Source organism: Nyctereutes procyonoides, unplaced genomic scaffold (assembly GCF_905146905.1).
Source record: "Nyctereutes procyonoides isolate TBG_1078 unplaced genomic scaffold, NYPRO_anot_genome, whole genome shotgun sequence".
Lineage (NCBI taxonomy): Eukaryota > Metazoa > Chordata > Mammalia > Carnivora > Canidae > Nyctereutes > Nyctereutes procyonoides.
Window position 1 is genome coordinate 27,421,248 of NW_026575142.1, and position 21,516 is coordinate 27,442,763.

At 40.8% G+C, this 21,516-nt stretch overlaps 1 protein-coding gene across 4 annotated transcripts in view; it reads left to right on the forward strand.

The window, feature by feature from the left end:
• The window catches only part of ACVR1 (activin A receptor type 1), a 128,618-nt gene that overhangs the window by 40,379 nt on the left and 66,723 nt on the right, over positions 1–21,516 (forward strand). Inside the window, exons 2-3 of one of the 4 annotated variants that reach the window (XM_055307640.1) lie at positions 10,560–10,825; positions 16,511–16,591. The exons of 1 other annotated variant lie outside the window; for it this stretch is intronic. The gene's annotated coding sequence lies outside the window, so the exon portion shown is untranslated. Of the gene's footprint in view, positions 1–5,963; positions 10,826–16,510; positions 16,592–21,516 lie in introns of those variants that run through there. 2 more of the 4 variants (XM_055307638.1, XM_055307639.1) reach the window with 2 other exon arrangements.

The window sequence follows — 21,516 nt, forward strand, 5'->3', positions numbered from 1 at the left end:
AACCATTAAGAAGATAGCACTGTCATGGTAAGAAGAACTCCTCTTTTGCCAACTCTGGCCCCCAGCGCCTTGACTGGAGACATCTGAAAGGAGGCCAGGGAGTGAAAGGCTAGCTTTGGGAATTGCACGGGGGCCTGGCTTTAAGGGACCACCTTGGGAAGAATTTTCTGGGAAAAAAAAAATGCATGTTTTTCTTATAAGATGAAGCGTCTTCTTACATTTTACTGACCACATCTCAGTTTCTGATAGTATTACAGTGTTATCATAGTATCCAACTGCAATTTTCAAGTTACTTTTTTATATATATAATTTAGAAAAATATGATGTTCTAAAGTGTTGGAGTAGGGAATAGTTCCCTGTGTATGTACATAAGTCAGTGGGAAACTATGGCTTGGTGTATATGTTTAGCTTATCCATTGTCTTTTTTTTTTTTTTAAGATTTTATTTATTTATTCATGAGAGACACACAGAGAGAGGCAGAGACACAGGCAGAGGGAGAAGCAGGCTCCATGCAGGGAGCCTGACATGGGACTTGATCCCGGGACTCCAGAATCACACCCTGGGCCGAAGGCAGGCGTTAAACCGCTGAGCCACCCAGAGTTCTCCTCATTGTCTTTTTGTATGAAATAAGAAACACTTTAGTTCTCTCTTAGTTTCTATAATTTAGAATTTGAGGAGGGTTTTTTTTTTTTTTTTTTTTTTTTGCCTTGAATTAAAAGCCATGACAACACTAAAAGTGGATTCTGGTAGGCCTACCTCTTTTTTTCCATTAGCATAATTATTTCTCAATTTTTATTGTTCGTTTTTCCTTTGGAGAATCCATCTTATGCTTTGAATCCATTATCAGGGTTCACCCATTCATCCATCAACATTTATTAAGGACCTATTGTTTATAAGACTGTCCCTGATGTTTTAGAGATGAAAAAAAAATGCTCCTTATCTTTAAGGAATCACAGACTCACTAAGCATTGAAATAATAAAAAAAAAATGTACTTTTTAGGTGCCATGGTAATTAAGTTTTGGAACAACAGATGGTGCATTTACTCCAGACAGGGTGTAGGCATGGGGGCTTCAGGGAAGGCTTCTATCAGGGATGATTGGTGACCTGATCCTGAACCATAGGGATGTGACAGATGGAAAAAAGACGTTTCATGGGGACAAGGGTAAATGCAGGAGGTGAATAAGATTGTGGTGTCTTCAGGATGCTATATGGCACAGTTAGGGTCAGAGTACTTGTAGGGTGATGACTGAATGAGGTTGGAGAGGACACAGGCCAGGTCATGGAAATCAAGAATCTGCTCATGCTTAGGAGAGCCACTGATGGGTTAAGCAGAGGAAAGAGCTCAGTGGTGTTGATTGAACTGTTGGCAGGTACCCAGAGGAGATCACCAAAGAAGCGGTTGGAAATATTGCTGGTTGGAGATCATTGGAGCTGAGACAAAGGCAGTGGTGGGGTTTTTAAGGTGAACCCCTCAGTTTCCAGCTGTGTCATCAGGGTTCATTGGTGGTTCCATTGCATGAGATACGACATAAAGGAAGACTGGCAGGTTTGGAGTGGTGGGTGAAGTGGACATGATGACTTTAGTTTTGTTTATCTCGATTCCTTGCCCAGGGAATACTCTCATGCCTCTTGAGAAACTCTTCTCTCTCTTGAGAAACTTCTTGATAGATACCCCCCTACTGTTCTACTTCTTTTTGTGCATTTTCTTACTCAATTATCCTTCAGTTGGCAAACATATTATTGGTAAGCAAATTAAATTAAAAGCAAACGTGTATGAGTTAAGAACCAATTGGCTAAATTAAATGAAAAATGTTATTTTTACTTTTTTTTTTTTTTTAATGAGTGGGTTGTGTGCCATCTCAGTACAGGGGTAGATTGGAAAACCATTTTTTTTTTAAATTTTTATTTATTTATGATAGAGAGAGAGAGAGAGAGAGAGGCAGAGACACAGGCAGAGGGATAAGCAGGCTCCATGCACCGGGAGCCCGACGTGGGATTCAATCCCGGGTCTCCAGGATCGCGCCCTGGGCCAAAGGCAGGCGCCAAACCGCTGCGCCACCCAGGGATCCCGGAAAACCATTTTTAATTAAAGACATAGCCTTTCTCTTTGGCATAATTCTTGAGGAATCCTGCTAGCGATTGTAAAAGAAATATCTAAATAGAATTTTTGAGCTGGAGGGAAACATAGCAACTTGGGCCACCACTCTCAATGTATTATTAGGGAGAATGGATGCTAGAGAGGATAAGTGACTTGCCAGTGCCACACAGCTGTGGCACAGGGATATCTAGCTCCTCACTTCAGTGTTTTCTCCACCATACATTGATGACTGCAATAATCCCATCAGCATGATGGAACAGAGTTGGAAGAAGTATAATCAAGGCTGCTCAGTCTCTGGTAGACCGAGGTACCTGGATTCTTGATTTTCATCTTCAAATTAATCTCACTGTTCATCAGTCAGCAAGTATTTGTTGACTAGTATGGAAGGGATGTTCCCAATTATTATAAAACTAAAAGATAACTAAGAGGCTGTGTTTCTCTTTAAGAAGTTGCAGGTTAGTTTTTCAGATGACTCATTATAGGACTGGCAACTGCTTATAAAGTGCATAGCTCGCCTGACGTAATTATGAATATGTGGTATATGTACACATATGCACACAGTCACAACAAAAAAAGAAAGCCATAAAAATGTTCACTTTTAATTTTTTTAAACTTTACTGGGTCTTTTTTTTTTTGTTACTTTGTTCTCTCTGCGCACGGGGCAAACAGTTTCCCCCTCCTAGCTTCAGAAACGCCAGTATGCCTATGGGCAAATAATCTATTAAGCCAAACAGACAAAGAATGTTGGTTGCTTTTTATTCCGTTTATTCTTGGTAAACCTTAATTAGGGAGAGTGATCTGGTAAAAATTTTATTTAGGTTGGTAGTTGACATAAATATTTTCAAGAGGGTTTTGGAAGAATGGTTTTTAAAACCTTTAGTTCTCTCTTCATTTATTTTGGTACCCCGGTTTTGTAGTAGCCCTATCAGTGTTTCTGGAAATTTCTGTAGATACAATTTTGAAAAACTTAACCTTAAGTTTGGAGCTGTTTAGTTAATAAATGTATCAAGAAAACTTACTACCATTCTAAAGTTAAGACTGCTTTTATGAAACAGTAGTTTTTCTACAATATTTTATATGTTTATTTTGTGTGTGTGTGTTGGTCTGTCCCATTCAAGAGTATTTAGCGCATTTTGTACTGTTTTAAATTTAAGTCTAGGGTAGACACTTAGCCATTTAGTGAGAGAGAAGTTTTCTTTAGTAAGTTTATGAGCTTGAAATTATCAATGCTTTAGATGTTTTCTAGTTTTAAGCTTCATTCATTCCACAAACATTTAAATCGGTCTGGTGTGATGCTAGACCAGGTTGTGGAGGTCCAGTAGGATATTGGACACACAGAGTCCCTGCTTCCAAGAAGCTTCCCTGTTGAAGCTTTGCTAATGTCAATCTAGTGAGCATATAACACAGGAACTCCAGAGTGAAGTTCAGGAGAAACAAAATGCCAGACACCCCATTAGAAAACCAGAAAGTCTGGTTCTGGCCCACGTGGGAGGCATCGCTGCGAACTCGAACTCTTGTAAAAAGTGCTTTGAGATCATCAGCTGATGAAAGCCTCCATAGTTTTCTGTGTGAAGGTAATCATCAAGGATTGCCACATTGCTTTGAGACAACAGATGAAACATGGTGATGGGGATTGCCGATGTCCTGCAGGAATTGGATTTACCTTCATGAAAGCTGACCCAACAGACTGAGAAAGGCAATCTAATTACCTGGGAAGTCTAATTCTGTTTTGAGAGCATGGGTTGGGAGGGTGGAAGAAATGACATGTTCCTCCATTCTTACCTCTTTCTGTTTTCATCCCTCTGTACACTAGGTGTTCTGATTTCTCACCTAGAACCCTTTGGAGATTTAGAGATAGCTGGAATAGAGCTACTTGGGTTTGGGCTAGGGGGGTGGCTTGAAACTCGGATCTCATCCAGGAACTGACATGATGACATTGATCAACCACAGACTCATTAGCTGGGTGAGGGTTAACAGGACTTGAAAAAATTAACACCTGTGGTATTAGGGAAGATATTAAAAATAACAGGGAAAATGCAACAGATCCATTGGATTTCTTTTCTTTTTTTTTTTTCTTTTTAAGTAGGCTCCACATCCAGCACGGGCTCAATCTCTCAACTGTGAGATCAAGACCTGAGCTGAAATCAGGAGTCGGCTATTTAACTGACTGAGCCAGCCAGGCACCCCAAATCCATTGGATTTCTTTATTGAGCTACCCGCTGCCCTACAAGGCCTACCAAAGGCTTGCTGTGTAATTGGTAACATCAGCTGAGCAGAAATGCCATTTCCTTCCCAAACTAGTTAATAAGACACCACTGGGCTTTGCCTCGGGACAGCAGTAATGAAAGGAAAGGACAGGGCAGGAACGACGAAGAAAAGGGAGAAGCAGAGAGTTACGTGGGCTACCTAGGAGTGAGGTGTGTGTGTTTGTCTGTCTTTTGTTGACTCTTCTCTTCCCTGAAGTCACACCTCCTCTCTAGTGAGGAGTTGACTAAGGGGTATTCTATTTTAGTCTGCAGCCTTCCCATCTGGTGTCTGGATTTCTTCTAAGCTGCCACCAGTTGGGGAATGAGGATGGGGTATTAGTCTTTCATGCTGTCTCCTTTCAGGCTTCCTTACAGAGCCCTTTATAATATTTATTTAAAAAAATTGCTATTTTTATGAGTCAAAATGGTCAAATTATAACATTTTCAAATGACTCGACATAATGTCAACCCATGTGATGCTCTGTCTTTATCACTGTCTCCTCTTCTTATACCTGCTCCATTAATATTGTGTTTATGATAATAGCTACCATTTATTAGCACCCACCATATGCTGTGGACTTCACATGTGGCAACTCTGCAAGGAAGTCATGATGGCCATTTTGCCCGTGAGAGACTGAGGCTCAGACACTTGGCCCAAGATTACATGATTGGCAGGGCTGGGATTCGACCCAGGACCCTTTGATTTAAACCTGGAACCCTTTCGGTGCTGCTGCATACCACGGCTTTTGTTCCCTTGCATTTTACCCTTGGTCCTTATGCTTTGTATTCGTGGCACAAATAAATGAATCTTTTGCTGGACAGATGGATAAATGGGATTTTGGTGGGCCATCCAGGCACTTCAGATGAGGGTGTTTGAGACTATAAACTATAAGCAGGTTATATTCAGGAATAGTTTGGTGCTTCATTACACTCACTCCTGTCATAATTCACAGTGAATATCTCTCATCTCAGCCAAATTAGCACTTAAATTCTGGAAGGAGAAAGGTGCTTTGATAGTTGGGGCTTAAACCTATCACTGAGGACATAGCATTAGGAATTTTCATCCTCATCTTATCTCCACTTTGGTTGCTTTTCTCTCCAGACTTTGAGACAGACCTTAATCTTTGCCTGAAAACATCCTGAAGACTTTGTTTTTCCACTTTCTGCCTCCTGTCCTCAACTCTTTTTCTTCTGTTCCTTACAAGGCCAGGGGGGTTATCTCTACTCGGTGTCTGTCTATACACTTGAAGAGAATAGTTATTTCCATGGCAGGGTTCCTGCCCAGGATTTCTTGGGAAATTTGTGTCTTTCCAGATCCCCAAAGCAATCGGTTAAGAAATCAGGTAAATGGGAAAATGTGTGGACTTCTCCTGTGAGAATGAAACCATGAACACTGGGTAGATCGAAGGAATCCGCGGATGTCAAGTTGCACCCTAGCCTGTGGAGTGGAGGCTAAGACTGACATTTCCCAGAGCCAGGACTGGGTCGGCGTACAGAGGAAAGAATTGGTTGTGATTGCGTGTAGCTGTTGCTATGTTATAAATATGTGTTTGTGGCCCTGTCTGCTGCTACTGGTGAGTCATCCTTGCAAATAAAATAAGTTTATATACATAGCATATTGTATACAAAGCCTGCACGTGGTATTCCAAGAAATACGTTTCTGAAGCAGGAGAAGTCTATAAAATGGCAATTTCAACATGTGATTTTATGCAGTGCTGTTAAAACCCTCCTCATAAGATTCAAATGCAAGTTATTGCAAGGGTCAACGAACTTTTTCTCTGAAGGGCCAGATAGTAAATATTTTAGGCTTTGCAAGGCATATGGACTCTGACAGAGCCATCAGCTCTGCTGTTTTAGCGTGAAAGCAGCCATGGACTATACGTAAAATGAACAAGTGGGGCTGTGTTCCAATAAAACATTTATTTACCAAAACAGACTGCGGGCTGGATTTGGCCAGCTCTTGGCATACTACCCAATAATGTTCACTGGCATTTTCTAGCGTTTGAGTATTTGTTATAGGCTACAATTCTTTGTAAATACCATTATTTCTTGCTTATGTGACATTTTAAAAAAGATATCCTCATAAGAGGGAGTAAAGAATATTTGGAAGTATTTTAAGAATAGCTATAATTGGGAGAATTCTGGAGAAATTCCTGGAAATTCACATCTCTCATCCCTAAATCCCAAAGATTAATATCTGTTTGAGAACTTGGAAACCCCCCAGAGAAGGGGATCTGCTGTATCTCCATGCTCCTCCCTAATTCTTGGTTTTGTCACCATATATCTTTTTCTCAGCTTTGTATGGCTTTCCCTGTTTTTTCTACTCCACGGTGTCCCCCCGAGTTTATCAGTTGTCTGGGGCGTGTGGCCTAGTTTTGTTCCACTGGGAGATTGGGGATCTTGGGAACCAGCTGATATCCCCATTGCCTTTCTCCAGAATTACTGAGCTATCATACCTGCCTTTCTCACATATTCGAGTGTCTGGAATAGGTTATTCTTCAAGGATACTCGGCATTTATTTGCTTGTCATAGCGAATATTATTTTAGAGCCAGAACAAGAGGACATTTGTAGTGTGATTTGTAGATGATTTGTGTTATTGTTTGGGATTGGCGTGCTTTATGCTTTTCCTCCCACAGTGCTTTTGCACTCCTATTATTCTGAGAAGTAGAAAACAGGAAAGGGAACTAAGAATATTTACTATGAGCGTTGAGTTCAGTTCTTACAAACTGTCAAGATGCAATTTTACTTATTGGCAATTAAGAACATAGATTTTGGAGTCAGCAAAACTTGAATTGATTCTTGTTTTTTCCGCTTATTAAAAAAGTGTGATCTTGGGCAGTGTTACGTCACCTCTCTAACATTGTTTTCTTATCTATCAAATGGGAATAATTGTACCTTCCTCTCAATTTTTGTGCTCTTAGGATTGAAACAAATGATGCAAGTTTGTGGTTAGCACAGTTCAGGAACTAAAGGCTCACTGAATGATAGCTGGCATTGTTAGTAACCGTCAAAGGTGGAAGGCACTTATACCCTAATTCATGGGAAAGGAAACAAACTCACAGAGAGGTTCAGTGATATGTGGAAGATCATATTAAGTAGGTTGAAAAACTGGGTTTGGCTCTTTCCTAAGTCCATGTTCTTGCAACCATATGCTGCTTCTTAAAGTAATTGCAGTAATTTTACAGCAAGATTCACCATGGTGTATTTGGGTTATGCGGCTGGGTGGATAAACAGGGAAGATATGGGGTGAGGTTTGGTTTTTTTTTTCTTTAAATTGAAGATAATTGGCATATAACGGTATCTTAGTTTCAGGTATACAACACAATGATTCCATATTTGTGTATCTTGTAAAATGATGGCTACAATAAGTGTAATGAACATCCATCCGTCTCCATACAAAGGGTGCTGTCATGAAGTTTGCAGTAGTTGGAAGCTACAATTTCTAGAGGCCAAGGATGCAGTTATAATTAAATAGTTGCGAAAACTTGCCCTGAATTTTTTTTTCTTCCTGTTGCTTAGCTGCTATGTTGACTGCCAAGAACTTGTTTGATTTTAAGTACCTTTTATGCTTGCCTGGTACTTAGGTCCCATCATATTACAATAACTTTTAAGAAACTATGCACGTTCTTTTAAATTGGATTAAAGAAAAACATACTGCCATGTTAAACGTACACTTGGAGTAAGAACTATTTTTTTTCCCTCTTTTTCCCTCTTCCTTACCCTTACTCTCTACCACTTCAGAGGAATGTGCCTCTAGCCTTTATGAAGGGTCAGATTTTTGTACAGTGTGATTTGCTGCCAATAATCAAACCTCAATACAATAAGCCAAACAAAGGAGTCAGCTAAGATTTTAGAAAAAAAACTCAGCTCAATGAAAGTTTTGTGACTAAATGCTGGAGTTTGCTACATAGATTTTTATTTTACAGCACTGATTTTAATTGGCACATGTCTCTTTTGGTTTGTTTTTTTATTTTTTTAACCATTCTTGGGGTTTTGAACATAACCGCTTTCCACTACCTTTCAGGATCTGCCAAGCTTGGCTATTGGCATGAAGTGTATTTGTGGGGAGATGGGTGTCCTGTGTAGAACATTTGAAGAGTTAAGTATCTGGAATTCGCTTTCCACTTTGGCTCCTTTTTTGCCAACCTGTTCTTCCTCGTAGTACACCACAGTTTTGACTTCAATCCATGGGTTATTTGAGAACTTCATGAATTCCAAAACAAATATTAAATTATGTCTAATTTGAAGACTTGAGTTTTATCCAGTAACTCGAGAGCACCAGCTATATGTTAGGTACTGGGAAGAAATGATACAGCAGAAGGATAGTATGTGATTCTTTCCTAGTTTTAAATTGGTTTTGAGACAAACCAATTTTGTCTAGTTCAAGACAGAGGATTAAGTGCCAGGTTGAGTCATATAGAATATAAATACCAGAGGAGTCAGAATGGAAAGATCTGGAAAATATAAGGATCGTTAGAGAGAAGGCTAAACAGAGAGGCAGGAGAGCATGGGTTGAAGGAATTCCATGCAGTGAAGGTAATAGGTAGGGCTGGAAGTTGGAAAGGAAATACAAGCACCTTTGTAATTAAGTAGTCAAACTCTGACAGTTTTTCTGATGATTCTTTTTTTTGAAAGAATCAGAAAAATATGCACCAGTGTTTCCTTATTTCCACACGATCTAAAGCTCCCTCCCAACCAGTACCTGTAACTTAAAGACACGGTAAGCCCGAGGCAGGACAGCTTCACAGTGGTCCCCTGATAAAACATGGTTTGTGGCAAAGGGGAAGGCAGCTTCGGTGTGAAGCCACCCAGTGGGTCTGGCCCCAGCATCTCAGAGAATACCAGGATTCCAGCAGTCCATTCTGAAACTCAAGGTCGTAGATGCTGCTTAGTTAATGAGTTTGTTTTTAAGGATGTCCACTCTAGAAGTGGATTATTCCTCTCTAATTTCACTAAACAATTGCTGCAAATGTGAAATTTCTGGTTGACCTTTTTTGTGGGAGGAGGGATAGGGATATTATTGTCTTATTTTTAGTGTGCCTTTTACATGTCTAGACTGTCTTTTCAAATTGATTACGAGCCTTCATTTAAACTGAAGCAAGGAAAGGTTTAATATTATTTATGAAGCATTTCCCTTGAATGTCAGGGTTGTGATTTTTCTTCCAAATAATTATTTAGGGATGTTGTTGTTGGGTTTGTTTTCTGCTTAAATGTATTTACATGAACGTTTTCTTGGCAAAATGTTCCTCGAGGTTAAAAAAAATGTGCTGCTTTTTGAACGGAGTAAGTTCTTCAGTGTTTCGTTGACTTATTTGAGTGGAAAAGTTTGATTCTAATAAAAATTTCCTCTTCCTTTGGCAAATGTCGGTGTTTTTAAAGTCTTCCTAAAGGAAAGGGGAGCTGGGGTGGCTTTTTGCTTTTTTGTTAGTTATCTAGGGCCCCTTCCCTTCCGCTTGGTGCTCCTTCCCCACCATTGTTTTATGAGCCTTTGAACTAGTTCTATCTACAACTGAGAATGATGGTTGAAAGTGGACCTAAACCAGATCATTTCTGGGTGGGATACACAAGAAACTGGTTCCTCTGGTACAAGGGGTTGTCTCTAGGAGGAGGAGGGGTGTGGGGGGGTTCTGGAGAGAGACTTTCATTCTATACTTGTGTACTGTTGGACTATTCTGTTTTTAACCAAGTATATATAATTAATATATGCAAAGCCTGTTTTGGGGTTGTTTTTGTAATTGGCTGGAGTCCGTGGTATATAGCTTTGAAGGAACTTGCTTTTGAAATTTACCAACTGCAGAGCTTACTGAGTTGTGTGTCATTTAGAAAAAGAAAATATTTTAGGATTTTATTTATTTATTTATTCATGAGAGACACACACAGAGAGGCAGAGACACAGGCAGAGGGAGAAGCAGGCTCCCTGCGGGGAGCCCCATGTGGGACTCGATCCTGGGACTCCAGGATCCTGCCCTGGGCCAAAGGCAGGCACTCAACTGCTGAGCCACCCAGGTGCCCCATAGAAAAGTATTTGAAGGCCTGCATGGATCTGTGACCTCAATGTACCACATGTCATTGTCAACCCTTCCATATTTGCTTCAGTGGCAGATTGGCCTCAGTTTTGTGGCCTCAGTTGAAAGGCTTGTCCAGTGGCTCCAGCCCATTCACACCTGCAGAATTTTCTTCTTAGCTGGTTTTCCTCCTTCTTCCTCTCTGCAGCCCTGAGCCGCCTGCGAGCAGAACTGCTGGAGAGCTTCTCCTGGCTCCCGGAGTGCCTGCCAGCCTCCCAGCCCCCCTTCTCTGTGCCTGGGACCCGTGACCTCGGCCTGCGGGAGCCGGGACCCGCCGTGGGAAGGCATGACGCGGCGCCAGGCCCAAGGGAGCTGAGTCAGCCTGCCCGCGCCGAGCAGCTGCCACTGCGGCCCCAGAGTCGTTGCAACAAATCACCTCTTTTAATGCTCTTTGGCAGAGATCAAATCTACACGGTAAATTCTTAGCCACAGTGATGATTTTGTTGGTTTATACGAATCCAGTACGAGAAGGGTAGGACCCTGGCCTGAGTGTTTTTAGGTCTTGCATTGCCTTGAAGGTGGGCTTCTCTCTCTCCCTCTCTCTCTCCCTCCCTCTCTCTCTCTCTCCCCCTCCCCTTCTTTCACTCACTCTCTCTCTTTTTTTTTTTTTTTTGGGTGGAGCTGCTTAGTTATTCTTTACTATTGACCAGTTTATTCAAATACTATCAATATTTCCCTAAGTGTAAAATACTTTTGCTATTCTTTTCCCCCCTATAAGGCCACTTTTCTTTTTTTCTTTTTTCCTTCAAAGATTTTATTTATTTCTGAAAGAGAGAGAACGAGCTGGAGAGAGCGAACAAGCTGGAGCAGGGGCAGGGGCAGAGGGAGAGAAGCAGAGTCCAGACTGAGTGTGAAGCAGGCTTGATGGCAGGACCCTGAGATCACAACCCCAGGCTATAGGGGTTAACCGGCTGAGCCACCCAGGTGCCCCTTGATTATTTAATTTCAAATAGTACAAAACAGTATAAAGTACAGACATAAACGGTATTTCCTCCCTGCCTTTGGTCTTTGACACACAACTAATAATTTGGAACACATACTTTCCACCTACAAATCTTACCGTATTGCAAATAAAATATATATATTCGTTATGTTTAAAAATTGAAGACCATGAGTACACATTTTGTTTTACAGCTTACTTTTTCCTTCCATTTGATAAGTTGCGGACATTTTCCCTTTTAATCAGAATCTCAGTCTGAATAATGACTGCTTAGTGTTCCTTATAAGGCTGTAACATAATAACCAGTCCTCAAGTGAGGGGTTAGCCTATAATTTAAAGGGGGATGCAAGGGGGGAGACCTTTCCCATTAGGGAGAAAACAAAAGCCACGACTGTTGACGTTGGAACTTTTTAGTTTAATGATGTGAGTTTCTATTTCCAAGGCAGATGATGCACAGCTTTGGGCTCTTGCCGAGGTGTCAGTTATGTCAAATTTTCATCTTCTGGGTGTCTGGAAGGAACTTCTTTGGCACTAGGCTGTGTTAATATATTAGTATAGTTGTTGGTTCTGGCTTACCATCCCTGGAGAATTTTGAGAGATTTTCATGCCCATTTAAGGTGGCATGAGGTTGAATTAGCTTTAAGAGGAAGTAATGAATAACAGGGATGGAATTAAGAGACTGACTTTTTTTGCATGTGTATTTGTTTGATGGAGGAGGAGATGATGGGGTTTGTTTTTTTTTTATGATTTTTTAAAATTTATTTATGATAGTCATACAGAGAGAGAGAGAGGCAGAGACACAGGCAGAGGGAGAAGCAGGCTCCATGCACTGGGAGCCCGACGTGGGATTCGATCCCGGGTCTCTAGGATCGCGCCCTGGGCCAAAGGCAGGCGCCAAACCGCTGCGCCACCCAGGGACCTCATGATGGGGTTTGTTAATTGCTAACCCTGCAATTCTTAATTATGAAACAAGGTTAAAATTGTTCAGTCAGTGGTTCACTAGTGTGTTTGACAGTGAGAATCGCCAGAGAAGTTTTCAGATATCTGGGATTGGGGATGAATATTTGTATTGTTGTTCCTTTATAAAATATTTATTTTTAGGAAGGTGATATAAGCAGTGTTTGTAAGATTAAAAAGCTACGAAAGAGCGAAAAAATAAGTTTTAGTCCTTCCCATCTCCCAAGTGCCCAGTTGTTTTTCCTAGAGGCAACTGTTGTTACTAATTTTTTGTGTATTCTTTCAGAGATTTCAGGGCATATATATTATATCAGCACATAACCTATAGATTATTGCAGTTTCGTGTGTGTGTGTGTGGGTGTGTGTGTTTTAACCCAGGTGATAACAATATATACTGTTTTGTACCTTTTTTCACTGAGAAAATATTTCTTGGAAGATCTTCCATATTAATACTGCATTCTTTTTTAGTGGATGCCTATTGTCCCACAGTGGACATTTGCTGTAATTTATTTAACCCAGTGCCATGTTGGTGGTGGTCTAGATCACTTCTAGTCTATTGTTTATTATTATGAACAAGGCTCTAGGGAATATAAACTTGTACAGATAGCGTTTCAAACATGTTCATGAGCATATTTGTAGGATCCTTTTCTAACAGTAGAATTGCTGTATATCAAAAGGTGCACACATTTTAAATTTGGTAGAAATTTATTGACAACTTGCTCAGTTCATTGAGTTTGTGAAGTTTAGATTTCAACAGCAGTGGATGAGAACGCTGCTTCCTTATACCCTTGCTGATCACAGGGTGATTGTCAAGGTGTTTTTCTTTGCCAAATCGATAGGTGAGAAATGAGGGTTTAATGTAGCTTTAGTTTGAGTTTTTATTTTCATTGACATTGAGAATCTTTTCATAGTTTTATTTTATTTTAAAGATTTATTTATTTATTCATGAGAGAGAGAAAGTCAGAGAGAGAGGCAGGCTCCTTGCAGGGAGCCCGATTTGGTACTCGATCCTGGACCCAGGATAACACCCTGGGCTGAAGGCAGACGCTCAACCGCGGAGCCACCCAGGCGTCCCTCTTTTCATAATTTTAAAGACCATTTGTATTTCCTGTTGTGTTCCCCCTGTGTTTGTGTCCTTTGGCTCTTTTCCCATTGGGTTATTGATCTTTCTATTATCAGTTCAAAGGAGGCTCCTATGCATTAATAAAATTGAATATGATAAGTGATATTTGTATGTTATCATTTGTACAAAAATATTATTTTGCTGTACAGATTATTTTAAAATTTATATACTTAAATTTACCAGTTCATTCAACAGATACTTACTGAATGCCTCTTACGTATTAGGCACTTGTTCTAGATAGCAGTATATATAACAGTGAAGAAAACCCATCCTAATTCTTGTTCCATGGAGCTTACATTGTAGTGGAAGAGACAGTCAATAACAGATATTCAAAAGGATTTGTAGAGCTAAATAGATAAACTTTCTGTGGCTTCAGGATTTTGTATCACAGTTAAAAGACCTTTTCCATTTCTAAGCTAAAAAACTTATCTCACAGTTCCTTGTATGTCGTGTGGTTTGGTTTTTAGGTTTAAATCTTTGATCCATCCGGAATGTTAGGTATGAATCCAACTTAATTTTTCTCTAGGTGCTCTGTTAATTAGGAAAAGGCTGAGTGGCTGTAACCAAGGGATATGCTGTGGTTCAAAGAACATAGAAGTTGATTTTTTTCTCACTTAACTGTCCCCATGTGAGCAAACCAGGTCAGCAGAACCTCCCATTTCCACTAGGCATTGAGACTCATATTCCTTCTGTTTGCTTGTCACTGTAGTTATCTGCATGGTCATAGATGGTTTGCAACATATCTGGGCTCCCTCAGTGGGAAGGACAAAGGAGAAAGTCCAGGGCAGGTGATCAGAAGTTGCACACACACCACTTCTACTTCCATTGGTGGGAACTTAGTCTTGGGGGCACATCTAGCTGCAAGGGAGAGTGGGGAGTGCAATCTCTGCAGGTCAGCATACACCCAAGAAGCAGCCAAGAAGGAATATTTAGTGGAAAATTAGTGGTCTCTGTTACATTGGCTAGTTATTCCAATTTTACTGAGTAGTCCCAGCTTTTCTCCTTTGATTTCTTTTGTATTATATATACATTCTTGTAGATACTTTGGTCTATTTCTGGGGTATCCATTTAGTTTCATTGATCTCTCTGCTCAAGTGTGTGCCAGGATCACAGTTTTTTTAACCCTTGGAGCTTATTTGTGTTTTTCCTTGTGATGGGGATAGTTCCATTTTGCAAAATTTTCATATTTTGTTTCCTTTAACAGAATTTTAAAGTTCCATTTTAAAGAATACTCGGGTCTGTTTTCATGTGTGAGGTTTTTAAAAAACATATGAACTTTAAAATACCCCTATCTAGTCACCACCCCCTCTTCTCTAAGAAGAAAGCCTGCTAATATTATGATTGGGGTTGTGTTATACGTATAGATACTTTTCGAGTGCTCACATCTTTGTGATGTTAATTTTTCTTGTTTGATGATAATGTTATGCAGTGTTTGGGAAACATTATCTGGACTCTACAATCTTTCTATATTCTTGACCCATCAAACTTATGTAATTGAAGTAAGAGAAAAAGCACCAACTTATGAGATATTGTGTTAATTTTATTTAATACTTGATTTCCAATTATGACTAGGTAACTGATGCCTATTTCTCTATTAAAAATGGATAAACTTGGAACTGGAAAAAACAGTTCTCCTTTGGAGATAAAAAATAGTCGATATTTCAGAAGTTTATTACAAAAACTTATTTGCGACATAAATCTGGGCAGATTTTTGCGTATATACATCATATGCAGTGCTGTTGTTACTTCCTGTGTGTGTGTGTGTGTGTGAGCGAATGTTAGTCTGCACCTTTTTTTTTTAACAGCACACATTCTGTTTTTATCTTCTTTTTATCTTTATATTGTAAAATAAGACACAGACACAGATGTCCATACAAAGCATACATAATTTAATTATTATAGGATGAATATTTTTTGTGACTACCCCACGGATCAGGAGACAGAGTATTAGCAGTCTCCCTCGAGCTGCTGGCATGTCCCATGCCAAACATAGCCTCTCTCCCCCTCCAGAAGTCACTGCTTTCTTGATTTTCGTAGTAATTGCTCTGTTGCCTTTCTTTATGGTTTTATCACCCATGTGTGCATACCTAGCCACTGTACTTTAGTCTTGCACATCTTTTTATGTCTTTTTAAGCCTCTTAAACCTCAGGTTCCCCCTGCAACCCTTTTCCTTTCCTTAAGGTTTATCTGTTGAAGAACCCATCCATGTGACCTCTAATTTCCTACTGGCTGGATTTGGTGATTGCAACCTCATAGTTCAATTCAGCTTATTCTTTTTCTTTTAGTGAGAAGCAGTGTTTTAACACCACTCTCTGGGCACCAAGAATACTTGTTCCTGGGTAGGTCATTGTTTCTAGGCCTTTTAGTGGACAGAGGATAACTACATATAAAATACTTAATGAATTCATACTGATACTTCCAATTCAAATTCTGTTGCTAAGGTTCTTACTTAACCTCTTCTATATTACCTTTATTTCACGTGGAACATTCTGGTTCTCCGGAACAGCAGGAGATGATAGAATTTGAATGTACCACAGTAACTCGTTTGCTTTCTGCCACATTATACACAGAGTATTCTCAATACTGCCACAATCCTAACACTGAACCACTCGTTATAATAACTGAAAAGCAATGAAAACAACTTCTTATTGGTATGCTGTTCCCATTCTCCCTGCAATTTTTTTTTGGCGGGTGTTGGGGGGGGGTGCGGGGGATGTTTATAGTTGAAAATTGGGCAAATTTAAACACTGATTAGCTTTTAGATGATATTTGGAGGAGGAATACTTTTAATTTTGTTAGGTGAGATGTTGATTTTATAGTTGTATTTAGAAAAAGTCTTTATTCGTGAGAGAATTTTGTGGGTGAAATGATGTGACATCTGGGATTCTCATTAAAATACCTCAGGAAGAAAATGGGCAGACTAGAGGAAATAAGATGGCTTATTTTTGAAACTGGGTAGTGGGATGGTGCTTATAATTAAAACTGGGAGGTCAAAAATAGGGTTTTTAATACTTTTCAGTTTCTATGTAATTTGAAATATACATAATACAGTTTTTTTTTAAATTAATTTTTTAAACAGTGAAAAGACAAGGACATACGGTTGGAGACTGTCATCAGGATTCAGTGGCGTGGAGGAGGGGTCGATATGAGTAAAGAACAGGTGATTCCATTCTCCACGTGATAATTCAAGTCTCTGCTCAGCGGCCTTGAAGCTAAGGAGTTGGGTACCATCTTGAATGAGAAGAGGAAGCTGAGATGTGAGGCCCTGAGGAAAACTAAGATTTAAGGGATGGGTGGCAGAAGGGGAAAACCCCATCTAAGGAAACTGAGAAGGTCCAAACCATAAAAGTAAAGATCCAGAGAGAGCAGAGCCTCTGCATCCTAGCCAGGGAGGAACCCGGGAACAGAAGGGCTCCTGCACGCCACGCTGCAGAATGGGCAAGTGAGCCCGCCCTCGGCATCTTCAGCACCACCTGAATTGCTATGGGCTCGGGGGTTCCTAGGTCTCCTCTCAGGTCAACCCAATCAAAATCTCTGGGGTTGAAGCTTGAGAATCCACATTTTGAAGAAGCTCCCTTATAGACCCGAAGGATAAGGTGGGGTTACAAAGAGGTATTTGGTGATGGACTGGATGGAGGAGAGGGAGGATGTGGAAGGAGCTCTCTAGATTGCTCTTTCCAGAATGTTTTCTGTGAAGGATGAAGGAGGGTAGCTGTGGGAGAACTAGGGGCTGAGGCAGGAGGCAGGGCGGTTGTTGAAATAGCTGTCGCTTATAGAATATGAGAGGGGGGGATCCCTGGGTGGCGCAGCGGTTTGGCGCCTGCCTTTGGCCCAGGGCGCGATCCTGGAGACCCCGGATCGAATCCCACGTCGGGCTCCCGGTGCATGGAGCCTGCTTCTCCCTCTGCCTGTGTCTCTGCCTCTCTCTCTCTCTGTGTGACTATCATAAATAAATAAACATTAAAAAAAAAAATATGAGAGGGGTTTGCCTGTAAATATGGAGACCGTGAATGGTTCTCCGGCAAGATGACCGAGTAGTCAGGCTAAGCATGGGCTCCCCACTCCTGGAGAGATTATTTTTTGGCAGGAACTTGATTTTTGATAGTTCAGGGAAAGCTTGGAAATCATCGTCATGGATTATTAGATACTCATTTGTTGTTATCTTGAATTACGTATTAAAAGAGGAGAGGCACCCATGTCTTTTCAATGCCTTTGCTTCTCAAGTTCTGATGGGCCTTTGGGACCTATCCCTGAGGGACAAGGAAGGAACAAGGTCTTCAGGGCCCCCGAGGCACTTTTTTCTCTTATCAGTGCTCCCTTGGCTCCTCTTCACATCCTCTGTTTTCCTCCTCTTGGTTTCCTTTCCCTTGTGTTCAGGGGGCCCCCTCATGTACACAGAGCCTCTCAAAAATGTTGCCTGGTCTGGGGCAGTATTTTTCAATTATTTGCTTTGGGACCATTGGAGGGATTCCCACATTGCAGGATTTCATAATCAGTCTTTGGAGGTTGTGGAGAGAGGACTGAAGTGAGAATCCTGTTCCTCCTGTTTTCCTCGGCCTTAAGGCCTTTGTTTTGTTTTTAATACCAGATTGGGTTCTTCATTTCTGCCTTGTAGGCTCTCCTAGATTCCATTTCTTCTCCCCGCAGAGTAGACTACACTTATTTTTACTTTTAATTTGCCATTAATTTCTTATTTAGGCCAGTGAGTGTTTGGGTTGGGTGAGTGGTTTTTCAGTTACATTGGTTTTTCTGGTCTTTTTCTAGCCAGTTTGTGGAGTCCTTCCTAGCTCCGTCTCCCCTTCCCCGTGTTGTCTCTTGTGGTTACATCGGTGCTAACTCTTTCAACTTGTACACTGACCCTGTGTACACAGTTCATTTTCTTTCTCATGATCATATTTATACTTTTGATGGATATATTTAAATGAACAGCTGTGCATTTGTTGAGTCATACCACAATTATCTGATTCTGCTGTAGCTGCTCGACTGGCAAAAGCATATTTCAAGCGAAGTTGTGAGAGAATTCCATTAATCACTTCCATTAATCTAGTCGGGAAGGAGAAAGACCGACCACCGAGAAAAGTCTTTGGAAAGAGTTAATTCGTTACTCCGTTATTTTAGAGGAGATTGATATAGGGGCTCCTTGAGGTGTCACCTGAAGAAACTTTATAAAGAGATAAATAAATAACTATAGAGGTTTAATGATACCCACCTTGTAGGCAAAATTCCCTGGGATCACTGATGTGTAGATAAAGTTAGTAGCTGGTGCTGGTCTATTTAAATAGATAAAGGGGACTCTTAAAAGTGTTCCTCTCTGTAAAGACCAGTGTTCTTGGTTGCACGTTTCTTGAATTCATTGGCGAAATGTTTTGTTTTAAGCCTCCTGGACAGATAACATATGATACAGAAGGTGTTACAACTTTCTTTTTGTTCAAATATATTAAATGCTAATTGTAACTCTGATTGAATCTTTGGCTTCCACCAGCCAGATCTGTTTTTCTCTTGACACTTCCTTGGGGTTCTTTCTGTAGGTTATTAATAGGCATGGAAGCATGGCTTTCCAAATAGCATCAATAACTGTTAGAAGACTGGGGGTGGGAGGAGGAGATAATATGTCAATTTCTGACTTGTAGAAGATGTATTTTCAAGCTACAGAAGCTGTCTCAGAGGTCACTGGGGATGGCTCTGGGCAGATCAGCTGGTGTCTGCAACTAGAGATCCAAGCAGTCCTTTCCAAATGGGATATTGTCCACCAGGGAGTTGTCTGGTATACCCGGAGTCTGCCAGCCGTCTTTTGGTTTGGCGGCTTCTCTTGGATGACACCCTTGAAAACTGAAATCCAAGTTACAAATGATATCTTTTAATTTATCTCAAATACCTGGTTGCTACTATATTAAATTGATGATGAGGAGCACTCCCCTTCCCCAGTCATTTCCTTGCCAGCCTGTATACAGTTCCTTAAACCTCACCTCCTTCTCCCTACCTAAACCCAAGGGGAGCATAGACTAAGCAGTTAATGTGTTTTAGTTTATGTGGAGAGCCTAGCATGTGCCAGACATGGCGAGGTAGCCACGAACTAGGAAGAATTTTTACTTTCGTGCTGCTTATATTTTGATGTGTGGGGATGGAGGAGTGGGAGAGGGGGAAACAATAAAAATCAATGAACTAATAAATCAGCAACAAATTTTATGCGTTAAGTGCTATGAGGAAGATATGTCAGGGTAATATAATGCAGGGTGGGGATGGGGAAGTCTGAGACAGAAATGGGCTTGAGTGTGTAGGTAGTGTGGATGCGAAGGAAGGCTTTGGTCAAGCTAGTGTACAAAGGGTGGGCTTTTTTTTTTTAATACTTCCACAGAAGTATGCTCTACTTTATCCCATTAAAAAACAAAAAAGAGAGAAGGAGAGAGAGAGATACCTTCCTGGTGCTGACATCTTTTTTATTCACATCCCCCTCCCCCCACTGCCTCCCACCTTTTAATTATTATAGGTTAATCATACTGGTCTTAGAATTGGGACTGTTGTGTCCGATGTAGGAGCCTGAAACATCATTTGTCTGGTAACGGGAGGGGTAGGAAGTTCTGCACTATAAGTGAAAGGGGAAACCTCGGGCATAGTTAGAAATGAGAAGACAGGGCCAAGGCTGCCATTGCCTGAAGACTTAGGGAGGCAGTGGGATCTTAGATGGACGCCGTAGTTAGGCATCCATGAGTTATGGGGGTGGGGAATACCAGGGTCCTTCCTATCACTAGGTTAAAACAAAAAAAAAAACTGTTCCAGCCACACTTTGTGAACTGGAGGGAGAGGCATGAGCCCTGAGTCTCTGAGGAGAATATAACAAAACAGCGGGAGATGATGGGGTCCTATCAGTTGAAACAAAGCAGGAGAGGCATGGCTATTTGATACAGAGGGAAAGAAGTGGAAAATGAGGGACAGTTTCCATCTAGTCAAGCATGTTGAAATAAAACCTAGTCTTTAGATAGTAAAGCATGCAATGCAGTGGGTGATCAAAACATCAGAATCTCGGAAGCTTTGCTTAGTTGTTATCCATAGGGATGCGGCAAAGTCAGTTTTGTCCTGTATACAACAATTAAAATAAATGTGCCGGGGGGTTCTTTGGTTTTTACATACTAGCCTAACTTAAACCTTTCACTTGTTTTCATTCAATTAAGCCTCATGTCCCCTCTACCCCCACCCCTTACAGATTATATTGTTCTTTTCCCCTCCTTTCCAGGCCTTATCTTGGGTCCATCTGTCACAGCTGGAATGTTTGTAGTGTAACTCTTTCAGTCAAAACCCTTTCTTTCCTGAAATAATCTGTAATTATTTCCTCTAACTACAGGATGAACTGATCCAGGGGCTGGGTTTCAGTTCTATAGGACTTGTCCAAGAAGCTATTTGTATTCATCTATCGCGGAAGATCAAATTACATGCTAATATTCTGAAAGTAACACCCCTCCAGAAACCCTCCAGCAGCAGTGAAGTCTATATAAAACCAAGTCCTGGCAACTTACACATTGCCAGTTCAGACACAGTGTGGTGTTAAAAATATTTCACAGGTCATTTGTGAACTGGAGAAAAGACCCTGACTTATATGGTATGATGGCTTTGGTTTAGCCTTTTCTTCCCCCAAGCTGTAACTGACAGCTCCTGTCTCTTTTCACCCATTCCACAGGCCCAGGTAGCTGGAGTTTGGAGCAAGCTGCCCTGGGGTTCTCTCTCTGCCTGTTGAGCATAGAAGGAAGAGAATTGTTGATATATAATGGATGATTTTTGTCCTCCTTGGGGGTGGTTGTTTTAAGGATACCTTCCCTCAAAGTTTTATATCTTAGAATTTGTCTTACTAGATCTTTTCCCCAAATGTACCCAACTTACCCTAATTTCTGTTTTTATTTTGAGATATGAGCTACAAGAGGACCACGGAGTGAGATGAGGGATGGGAAGTAGAAACCACTTGATGAACAATATCAGAGTGGCTTGGTTTTCCTTCCACACTGCCCCCCCCCCTTTTCTTAAAGATTATTTATTCAAGAGAGACACACAGAGAGAGGCAGAGATATAGACAGAGAGAGAAGCAGTCTCCTCGCA